This window comes from Canis aureus, chromosome 31 (assembly GCF_053574225.1).
Source record: "Canis aureus isolate CA01 chromosome 31, VMU_Caureus_v.1.0, whole genome shotgun sequence".
Classification (NCBI taxonomy): domain Eukaryota; kingdom Metazoa; phylum Chordata; class Mammalia; order Carnivora; family Canidae; genus Canis; species Canis aureus.
This window is the reverse complement of record NC_135641.1, coordinates 31,743,158-31,754,827: the sequence shown is the minus strand read 5'-3', so window position 1 is coordinate 31,754,827 and position 11,670 is coordinate 31,743,158.

Here is an 11,670-nt window from a genome sequence, read left to right as displayed (position 1 = left end):
TTATTGTCTTGTTTTTATTTTTTTTTATTTTTTTAAATTATTTATTTATTTATGATAGTCACACAGAGAGAGAGAGGCAGAGACACAGGCAGAGGGAGAAGCAGGCTCCATGCACCGGGAGCCCAATGTGGGATTTGATCCCAGGTCTCCAGGATCGCGCTCTGGGCCAAAGGCAGGCGCCAAACCGCTGTGCCACCCAGGGATCCCTATTGTCTTGTTTTTAAAAATATATTCCCAGTGTTTTTATGTCACTCCATCTGTCTCATTTTTTTCACTGAGAAATTAGGAATAAAACAATGCCAGGCAGCACCTTTTCCTTTTGGAAAGGACTCTGAAGACAGAAAAGGAAAGAGAAAACCCCTTGGCCAGAGTATTATGAATATTATTGATCTGTGTGTTCTCATTAACAATCAGTTTGAGGGGATCCCTGGGTGGCTCAGTGGTCTAGCGCCTGCCTTTGGCCCAGGGCGCAATCCTGGAGTCCCGGGATCGAGTCCCACATCAGGCTCCCAGCATGGAGCCTGCTTCTCCCTCCTCCTGTGTCTCTGCCTCTCTCTCTCTCTCTCTCTCATGAATAAATAAATCTTTAAAAAAAAAAAAAAAACAATCAGTTTGAGAATAAAGAGGGGGGGAAATGGTGCTGCTATTATTACTAGTTTCACATCAAAAGGAAAACCCTAATCTGCGGTCAAAGATCATAACTGAGTTCCATGTGACGTAGAAGCATGTTTCTTCATAGGAGTGGCGATGGAGGTCACCTCTGACTATTGGTAGGTCAAAGAGGAAGACTCCTTGTCCATAACCTTGAGATTGTGCAATTTCCCATTGTGGCCCATATGGGACAAGTGATTGCTTTTTTCTGGATGACAGGTTGGCAAAAGATCAAATCCATTGGCAAAAAATACAAACTTGAAAATATGTAGTTAGCTCTAGTAATACTCAAGTATTTATAATTCTCCTATAAGATGTGCTTAATTTCAATTAGACCTATTTTAATTTCTTAAAGATTTAGAGAGAGGGTGGGGGTGGGGCAGAGGGGAAGAAAGAATCTTTTTTTTTAAACTTTTTTTTTTCAAGATTTTATTTATTCATGAGACACAGAGAGAGAGAGACAGCGAGAGAGAGAGAGAGAGGCAGAGACACAGGCAGAGGGAGAAGCAGGCTCCATGCAGGGAGCCCGACGTGGGACTCGATCCCAGGTCTCCAGGATCACGCCCTGGGCCAAAGGTGGTGGTAAACCACTGAGCCACCGCGGCTGCCCCTGGAAGAAAGAATCTTTTTTTTTTTTTTTTTTTGGAAGAAAGAATCTTAAGCAGAGACTCCCCACTGAGCTCAGAGCCTGACTCGGGGCTTGATCCCAAGGACTGAGATCATGATCTGAACTGAATTTAAGAGTTGGATGCTTAACTGACTGAACCACCCAAATAGAACTATTTTAATGTGTGATTCTCTATAAGACAGTTATTTCCATTTTCCTGGTCTGAGATCACTTATAATAAAATCAATTAAATGAAATATCCTGTGGAATCAATCTATGCCCTTGCTAATCCCTATTCATATAAGAGTCACTTTCTTTAAGACAGATGGTGGTTATTTTTGTGTTATGATTAGTTTGGTTTTGTAGAAGTTTATATTGATGTTGGGGGAGCTACATCAAAGAATTTCTTAAAACTTTTAAAATAAATAATTTCCCTTTAAAACAAAAGAAATCACAATGAAATGCAAATAATTACCAATTTCAGAAGGTTGTTTCTTTCAACTAGAAATTGGTGCCTAAAAGATCTCTAAGAAGAAAAAAAAAAAAAAGATCTCTAGGAAGTTAAATGATTATGAAAAACAAGAGGTTGGGTCATTATGCTTTTTGTTTTTTTTTGTTTTTTTTATGCTTTTTGTTTTTAATTACATGCTTCTTAATAGTCTAAACTTTTAGTAGTAAATACCAGTCAGCAGCGTTATTAAAATCTTAGCCTCAGATGTTTAACCAAATAGCATTTTTTATTCTCTTAACACAGCTTAATGCTGGAGGCTGACCTTAAGCTGATCCTCTCCCATCTGCCACAGCCCCGCCACCACCATGGCCTTGCGCACTCTCCCTCACTCGTTTGCTTTGCTTCTCCATTGCATTGAGTTTGACCCCAGCACATTAACTTTTGCCAGATTATGCTGCAGGAATAACTCTCAAGTCTCAGGGTGACATAGTCACGTTTTCTTTTCACCCACATGGCATGCCACTGGTGGCGGGCATTGGCTTGAATCATCTCATCTCAGGATACTCAAGGCAAATCTCATGCCAAGTCCAGGGCCAGTGCGGGTGGGGGTGGTGTATTCTCACAGGAAATAGTGCAAGTCATGTGGTGGCAGAAGGCATGTGTTGTATAGGACAGGGTACAGTCCTACAATCTGCCACACCTGGTATGTGGAAGAGAGAGGAAGCCCAGGGATCTGCAGGTCTGCGGCTGGCCTGAGTGGATCAGAAGTTTTCTGGCTCACTTGGAGCTGGTGCTTTGATCCCTTCCCCGAGCTGGCTACCCTTGCACCCCTGTTAATCTTTCCCTAGCTCCACCCTAATATGCTGGGCATTACCGTGTTCGGAACAACTCGGTAAATGCAGAATGGTCAGAGCTGAGCTATTTATGACAATAGTATTTTCTGAGCATTAGGTTCAGGACAAAGGCCTGCTCCCTTGCAATTACCGCAGGCAGTTACTGCAGGATGGAGGGAGAGCAGGAGGCATCGGAAGGGGGGTCCAGACTTAAGTGGCAGGGAGGGTGAATATGTGCCAGGTCCATCCTGCCATCTTTGGGGTTGTTCCATCCTTTAATCCGCTGGGAATTAATATTAAGCCAACTCCTCTGGATCTTGTGTGAGCTGAACTAACACTAATTGGGCATCTCCTCACACTCTCCACCAGCTCCCTGATTGTCCCAGTGTGGTTGATATGGGAGTAAGCCCTCCAGGAAGCCATCAAAATCGATGGCACATGTTGATGGTGTTGGTAGGCGATGAAAGTGAGCAAGACCCTGAAAGCAAAGGGGAGGTTTGAGTGGTCACTCCCTTGACAGAGTTTGTGCCCAAGGGAAGGGCCACGTGATGGGTCTTGTAAGGACAAAGGGCCCAAAAGGACAGAAACCTCACTCCGTATTTAAGATAAGTGATGGAGGCACCAAACTTGGGCTTCGTCTTTGAGTCCCCAGTATGGTCCACACAGCCAGGGGTGGTGGTTAGTGGAGTCTGCACAATTCTCAAAATTCCAAAAGCTGAAGGGAATCCATACATTTAAGTAAGATAAGGTTGCCCAAGCTAAGGAAAACGTCTCCGTTGGCTAGAATCTACTCCGCTAAGACAACAGACAGCCATGATCAGCTTATACTACACAGAAAGTAATTGGAGGTTGGTTGGTTTGTTTAATAAAATAGAGAAACTATAATTTAGTAAGCGCAGAGTCATGGATGTGCAGCTCATCGAGGGCAAGGGGGCCTTTGCCAAAAAGACTTCCGAACTCTTGTTCTCGGATAGGAAGGCTTGTAACTTGTCCAAGGCCATTGTCAAGCCAGAACTAGGATGTTCCAGGCCCTGCTCCCCTGCTCTTCCCGTGCTAACAGCGAGCTGGGTTCGGGCACACCCCACAGTGGAAGTGGAGAAATTTATATGAATACCCCTGACTCGGGGGTGAGGGGAACCTGGAGGAGCCGGGCCACGGCCTCCAAAGGAATTATGGACCCGTGTGGCCGCCAGGCGTCCTGGGAAGGTATGCGGGCTGCCGGGCAGAGGCCAGCGGGGGTGGCCGGAGGGGCGCAGCGCCCGCTGCCCCGGCACTGTGGCAGGTGCCTGTCGCGGGCCGCAGGAGGGGAGCCCGGGTCCCTGATAACATCACGCAGAGCTTGCCGCTCGGGCGTTTCCAGGTAAGTACGTGTCCCACGCCTTGGGCTGGGTAGCAGGAGAGGCGGGCGAGGGCCGAGACCAGGGAGGTGGTTACAGGGGACCCGGGGCTTTGTGCCACAGGCTTCCGCCGCTTTCTTACAAGTGCAGGGAAGAGGCCTGGGTCCCCGGGAGGGAGGACCACGCCGGCGCGGGGACTCGGATTTGCAGTCAGGCCCGGTGCCCCCCGGGTACGGACTGTGTCCCCCCCAAATTCCCATGTGGGAGTCTAATCCCCACGGTGGTGTGTTAGGAGGCGGAGTTGGGGCGGTGACCGGGTCATGAGGGTAGAGCCTTCCTGAATGCCAGTAGCGCCCTAGAAGGAGAGGTCGGGGGGCGGGGGGCTGGCCTCTCTTTTTTCCACCATCGGAGGATGCAACAGCTTCGCCATCTGAACCAAGGAGGGGGCCCCACGACCCCCGTGCGGCTGCCCTCAGCTCGGACTTGCAGCCTCCCCAGCGGTGACAAATACCTTCCTGCGGTTCCTCAGCCACCCAGTCTGTGGGACTTCGTCAGAGCGGCCCTCGCAGCCCCTCCCTGGGCCCGGGCCAAGCCTTCTCTCCCCGCATCCGGCCCTTTCGCTATAGTCACCAGCCCTCAAGCCTGCTTTAGGTCATCAACGAATAATTTTTAAGATGTCTTTGTTTTTTTTTTTTTTTTTTTAAAGACTTTGTTAATGAGAGACACAGAGGCAGAGACACAAGCAGAGAGAGAAGCAGGCTCCCTGCAGGGATCCTAATACAGGACTTGATCCCAGGATCCCGCGATCGGGACCTGAGCGGAAGGCAGATGCTCAACCACTGAGCCACCCAGGTGCCCCCTAAAAATGTCTTTCAATTTAGTCCTCTTTATGTCTCACTGTTGCCTTTTAGACTGGGTGGCAGGCAGGGTGCAGATGAGTGCCACTTGTTTCCCCCTCGAGGAAGGCCTTTCAACACATTTCCCAGTTAAGAAATCAACTTCCCTCAAGATAAATTATGGCATTCTCTTGAAAGTTTGCAGCAGCTGCAGGGACGATTTTTAAATGCCGCCTCCCCAGCTACAGCTACAGATGTAGGAATTGTACGGAAACAGGCAGGATGAGGATGTACTGAAATGTTAACAAGAATTGCCCCTCAACGACTTTTTCCTGTTTAAAGTACCTTTTATTACTTCACTTGTTCGAAAGTGGTGACTTGTATGACCCTGTAGGCTGAGTTAGCTGAGGACACATTTCTCAGAAAGTTCTACAAGTTTCTAGAAAAGAGGTTATCTGGCCGGGAAAGCAACAATGCCCACTCTGTTTTCATATTTAAGGCTGAGAAATATGAAATTTAATTTCCACAAATACAATGCTTTTTAAATTTTTACTTTGGGTACATACCAAAGGAGTTCCGATAACAAAAGTGAGATTCAGTTACTTTCCTGCTACTCATTAAGCGAAGAGATAGGGCGGCCCCGGGTGGCTCAGCGGTTTAGCACCTGCCTTCAGCCCAGGGCGTGATCCTGGAGACCCTGGATCGAGTCCCACGTCGGGCTCCCTGCATGGGGCCTGCTTCTCCCTCTGCCTGGGTCTTTGCCTCTCTCTCTCTGTGTCTCTGTTTCTCTGTGTCTCTCATAAATAAGTGGAATATTAAAAAAAAAAAAAGTGGAGAGATGGGGTTGATTATCCCTTGACCCTGGCCCTCAGACTCATCACTGTTCCTAGGTTTCCACTACCCTGAAACCTTGGGGTTGCAGCAGCCCCGCGGCGGGAAGCACGGAGGCCTGGGGCCTGGGCCCGACCTTTCACCGCCAAGTCCGCACCTGCCGGAGGTTGCGCAGCTGGCCCCGCGCACAGCCGCCTTGGTGCCCAGGTGCCCAGGTGCCCAGGTGCCCAGGTGCCCAGCTCCTGGCACAGCCCTTCGCTGGCCGTAGTCCGGGCGAGCCTGACCGGCCCGCAGGTGGCCCCGGAGCAGCCCCCGCCCCCGCCCCCCGCGGCCGCCCACGCCCGAGGCTCCCGGACCCAGGCCGGCTTCCTCCGGGCCTCTCCGCGGTTGCCCTGGGCCACCCCCCCCACCTCGGGCTGCCCGGGGGCACGTCCCAGGGCCCCGCGGCCGGGACGACCACACCCCCGGGGGCTCAGCGCCTGAGCGGCCGCCTCCCCATCCCAGCTCCCGGGTTCGAGTCCCGCATGGGCCCCCGCAGGGCGCCTGCTTCCCCCCTGCCCCTCTCTCTGCCTGTTGTCTCTTACGAATAAATAAAATCTTAAACCAAAACAAACAGAAAGGTTTCTAGAAGGAAGCAGTTTCGGGGTGACCCAGGCTCATACCTCAGTCCGCTGCCCTGATACGGAGGCTTGTTTGTCCTTGGGCGCAGCAGGGATGCCAGCATCACAGACAGAACACCTGAGCAAAGAAGAGAGCTTTTCTCCCATGTCATTTTATTATTTTATTATTATTAGTTTTAAAGACTTTTTTTATTCATTCATGACACACAGAGAGAGGCAGAGACACAGGCAGGGGGAGAAGCAGGCTCCATGCAGGGAGCCCGACGTGGGACTCGATCCTCGGTCTCCAGGATCACGCCCGGGCTGAAGGCGGCGCTAAACTGCTGGTCCACCGGGGCTGTCCGATGATGATGATGATGATGATGATGATGATGATGATGGAGACCTCCCAGAAGAGCACCAGCAGACACTCCCGGCCCCGCTGGCGGGGACTGGTTTGCACAGGGGCTGCCTTATTATTATTATTATTATTATTATTATTATTATTATTATTATTATTTTATTAGGGAGGACCCTCCCAGAAGAGCACCAGCAGACACTCCAGCCCTGCCGGCAGGGACTGGCTTGCACACCAGGCCTCCGTGCGGGCAGGGGTGGGAGGGCACCCAGTGCGAGCACCGCACTAGATCCTATCACCCACCGGCCTCCCCAGGACAGTGTCTGTCCCTGCTGTTTACCTAAATTTGTTAAAACATTTAGGGAAGTAATTCATCCTTGTTCGAAAGGATGTTTGTTTCATATTTCTCAGCCTTAAATATGAAAACAGAGTGGGCATTGTTGCTTTCCCGGCCAGATAACCTCTTTTCTAGAAACTTGTAGAACTTTCTGAGAAATGTGTCCTCAGCTAACTCAGCCTACAGGGTCATGCAAGTCACCACTTTCGAACACCCGAGCCATGAGGATTCGCGCCTCCTAAGACCCCAGCCCCCGGAGGCAGTCGGTTGGTCTACTTGACACTCTCTGGGCGACAGCAGCCGCTCTCAGGTTTACAATGAGAGCTAAGCAACCCAAGCTATGTCTAAGCATTATCTCCAACTAAGGAGATGTGAATCTGGCAAATTTTGGTGTTAGCTTTTTTTTTCTTCTAAAATTAGATTTCATTTTTTAGAGAAGTTTTAAATTCACAGCAACGTGAAGAGGAAGGTATAGCAACTTTCCCTATGGTTCCTTGACCCCCGCACGTGCACAGCCTGTCCTACTACCAACACGCCTTCCTTACCTGCGTGTTGCATTTATTAGGGTGGCCAACACCACAGGGACACAACATGATCCCCCAAAGTTCATAGTTCGAACACATTGGACTCTTGGTGGACCCTCAGTGAGGCTAACATTGTAATCTCTGGGGAGAGTTTCAGAAATTGAGTCCAGAACTCATGGAAGGGCAGAGAAATGCCCACATTCAGACAGACCCTTAACCAGGGCCAGTACCTTTTCTCCATGGCTGGTCTGCAGCCTGGCTGGTAGACCCAAGACTCTATAGGCTTCTCCGCCATTCGGATCTTGCAAGACCCAGCAAGGATTACCAGGGATGCCAACCCCAGATTGGCCTCCCACTGGGCAGGCCAGATAGAGGCCAAGCAGATAAAGGGTTGACATCTGGGGTCAAAAAGTCTTCAGGGGGATCTAGCGCTTCAGGAGGTTTCTGGTTCCAGATCACAAATGTGTTATTCTTCTTATTGCTGAAAATTATTCTGTTATATGAGTAAGCAACATAGCCATTTTGGTGGTTTCCAGTTTGGGGCTATCATGAATAAGTCTGCGACGAGAAGCCTTGTACCATTTTTTTCTGTGTGTTGCTAGTTTTTGTTTCTCTTGTGTAAACACGGAGGAACAGAATCCTGGGGTGTTGAGTAGGTGTGTGTATGACTTTATTATAAAATGCCAAATACACAAAAACAGACACATAGATCAATGGAACAGAATAGAGAACCCAGAAGTGGACCCTCAACTTTATGGTCAACTAATATTCAATAAAGGAGGAAAGACTATCCACTGGGAGAAAGACAGTCTCTTCAATAAATGGTGCTGGGAAAATTGGACATCCACATGCAGAAGAATGAAACTAGACCACTCTCTTTCACCATACACAAAGATAAACTCAAAATGGATGAAAGATCTAAATGTGAGACAAGAGTCCATCAAAATCCTAGAGGAGAACACAGGCAACACCCTTTTTGAACTTGGCCACAGTAACTTCTTGCAAGATACATCTATGAAGGCAAGAGAAACAAAAGCAAAAATGAACTATTGGGACTTCCTCAAGATAAGAAGCTTTTGCACAGCAAAGGATACAGTCCACAAAACTAAAAGACAACCTACAGAATGGGAGAAGATATTTGCAAATGACGTATCAGATAAAGGGCTAGTATCCAAGATCTATAAAGAACTTATCAAACTCAACACCAAAGAAACAAACAATCCAATCATGAAATGGGCAAAAGACAGGAACAGAAATCTCACAGAGGAAGACATAGACATGGCCAACATGAACATGAGAAAATGCTCCGCATCACTTGCCATCAGGGAAATACAAATCAAAACCCCAATGAGATACCACCTCACACCAGTGAGAATGGGGAAAATTAACACGACAGGAAACCACAAATGTTGGAGAGGATGTGGAGAAAAGGGGAACCCTCTTGCACTGTTGCTGGGAATGTGAACTGGTGCAGCCACTCTGGAAAACTGTGTGGAGGTTCCTCAAAGAGTTAAAAATAGACCTGCCCTACGACCCAGCAATTGCACTGCTGGGCATTTACCCCAAAGATACAGATGCAATGAAACGCCGGGACACCTGCACCCCGATGTTTCTAGCAGCAATGGCCACGATAGCCAAACTGTGGAAGGAGCTTCGGTGTCCATCGAAAGATGAATGGATAAAGAAGCTGTGGTCTATGTATACCATGGAATATTCCTCAGCCATTAGAAACGACAAATACCCACCATTTGCTTCGATGTGGATGGAACTGGAGGGTATTATGCTGAGAGAAATAAGTCAATCAGAGAAGGACAAACATTATATGGTCTCATTCATTTGGGGAATATAAAAAATAGTGAAAGGGAATAAAGGGGAAAGGAGAAAAAATGAGTGGGAAATATCAGAAAGGGAGACAGAACATGAGAGACTCCTAACTAAGGGAAACGAACTAGGGGTGGTGGAAGGGGAGGTGGGCGGGGGGGTGGGGGTGACTGAGTGATGGGCACTGAGGGGGGCACTTGATGGGATGAACACTGGATGTTATTCTATATATTGGCAAATTGAACACCAATAAAAAATAAATTTATCATAAAAAATAAAAAAAGAGTAAGAATAAGAAAAAAAATAAAATGCCAAATAGTTCTCAAAACTGTATCACTGTACATTCCTACACATTTTTTCTTTTATAGTTCATGCTTTTTGTGCCCCACCTAGGAAATCTTTACCTACACCAAGGTCAGTGAGATTTTTCTCTTATATTTTCTTCTAGAAGTTTTATGAGTTTTAAGTTTTAGATTTAGGTCTATAATCCATCTCTAATTTAAATTTTTAATCAGAGTGAGAAAGGGATTGAAGTTCATTTTTCCCATACAAATACCCAGTTGTCTCAGCAACATCCAAAAAGAGAGAGAGAGAGAGAGAGAGAGAGAGAGAGAGACTTGCCTCATTAAGAAGTGCTTAGTCCATTAATATTTAATGTAATTATTGATATGATTGGATTTATGTATACCATCCCATTATCTACTTTTCATTTTGTACCTCTGTGTCTCCTTCCCTCCCCTCTTTTGAGTTAACTAAGCACAAATATTCCATGTAATTTCCTCAATTGCCTTCTTAGCTACTTCTCTTATTTAAAATTATTTTTTGAATTGATTGTTTCAGAGCAGGACCTTTCAACCATATGAACTTTAGGTTGGATCATTCTTTGTGAGGTGTGCTTTCTTTGTATTTAACTTTCCTATGGTTTGCTCATCTTCCTGGCTCCATATATCGATATTTTTCCTGCTATTTGAGAAATTCATGGCCATTGTTTCTTCAAATATTCTTTTGCCCCATTCTCACTCTTGTCTTTTTCTGACATTTGAGTAACATGTATCTTACACTGTTTTACAATGTCCTATGAATCCCTGAGTTTCCATTACTTTTCCTTCAACTTTTTTTTCACCTTTTCTTCAAATTGGATAATTTGTATTAATCGAGTTCACTGACTCCTTTTGTCATCTCCAAGTTCTATGATGCCAATCTAGTGAATTTTTCATTCCAGTTACTTTCTGTTATAGAATTTTCACTTGTAATATTCCATTTCTCTGTTGATATTCCTTACCTTTTTTTTTCCATTAAGACCATAGTTGCCTTTAGTTTCTTGAATATACTTATTATGACGCTGTACAATATGCTAAGATCAAGTAACTAGGCCTCTCAGAGGTGGTTGCTATTGACTGCTGTTTCGCCATGACTATTGGTCACATCTTCCTGTTGCTTTGTTGTCTGGTGATTCTTGGTTTTATATTATCCTAGACAATGTGAGTGATATATTATAAATATATAAATATTCTGGATTCTATTATCTTCCTCTAAAGAGTTTTAACTTTTGTGTTTTGTTCTAATAAGTAGTTCAGTTATTAGCTGATCATCTTGATCTTGTTTTGGGGGTAGGCTTGGGGAGGAATGGACGAAGGAAGGGAGTACATGTTAGGGTCTGTTTCAGCCAGTCTATAAAACCGTAAGGTGTTCTCAAGCCCCTCTAACTTGTTGGAACTCAACTTCCTACCTCAGCCTCCCTTGTAGATCTTGCCAGAACTTGGTTTTAGGCTCAGTTAGGTTAGATCCGATGTAACCCTTAATCTAGATAGTAGTTTTTACTCTTAAGGCATACTCTAAGTGTCTCAGGTTGGATGTGAGGATTGTTAATAGTAGGGGTTTTTGTTTTGTTTTGTTTTGTTGTTTTGTTTTTAAGATTTTTGTTTTGTTTATTTAAGAGAGTGAGCAAGAGCACATGAGTGTGGGGGAGGGGCAGAGGGAGGAGCAGACTCCCCACTGTGCAGGGAGCCCTGGCATGGGGATTTGGTCCCAGGGCCCTAAGATCATGACCTGAGCCAAAGGCATATGCCTAACCGACTGAGCCACCCAGGCACCTCAGGGTTGTTCACAGTGTTAAGGAGGTCTCCACTCTGCTTGGGCCAGAACTTGGTATTCCCCAGCAATGCTCAGTATCCAGTATTTCTCTCCCAGTCTCAATGTAGCAGTGGCCACTTTCTGTTAAGCTTCAGTGTTTCATCCTGGGCACACTCAGTAAAATCCCTCAGCTAAGGGCTCCCAAGGGGCCCACCCATAACTCCTGAAGTTCCCCCTCTGTACAGCTCCCCACAGATTCCAGTCACATCACTTGCCCCAAACTCTGATTTCTGTATCTTCATTTCAGTCCAGCTTGGACTTTAGCTTGCTGTGCTACAATCAGAAAACTATCCCCTTGGGGTCCCTGGGTAGCTCAGTTGGTTAAGTTTCTGCCTTCCTCTCAGGTCCTGGG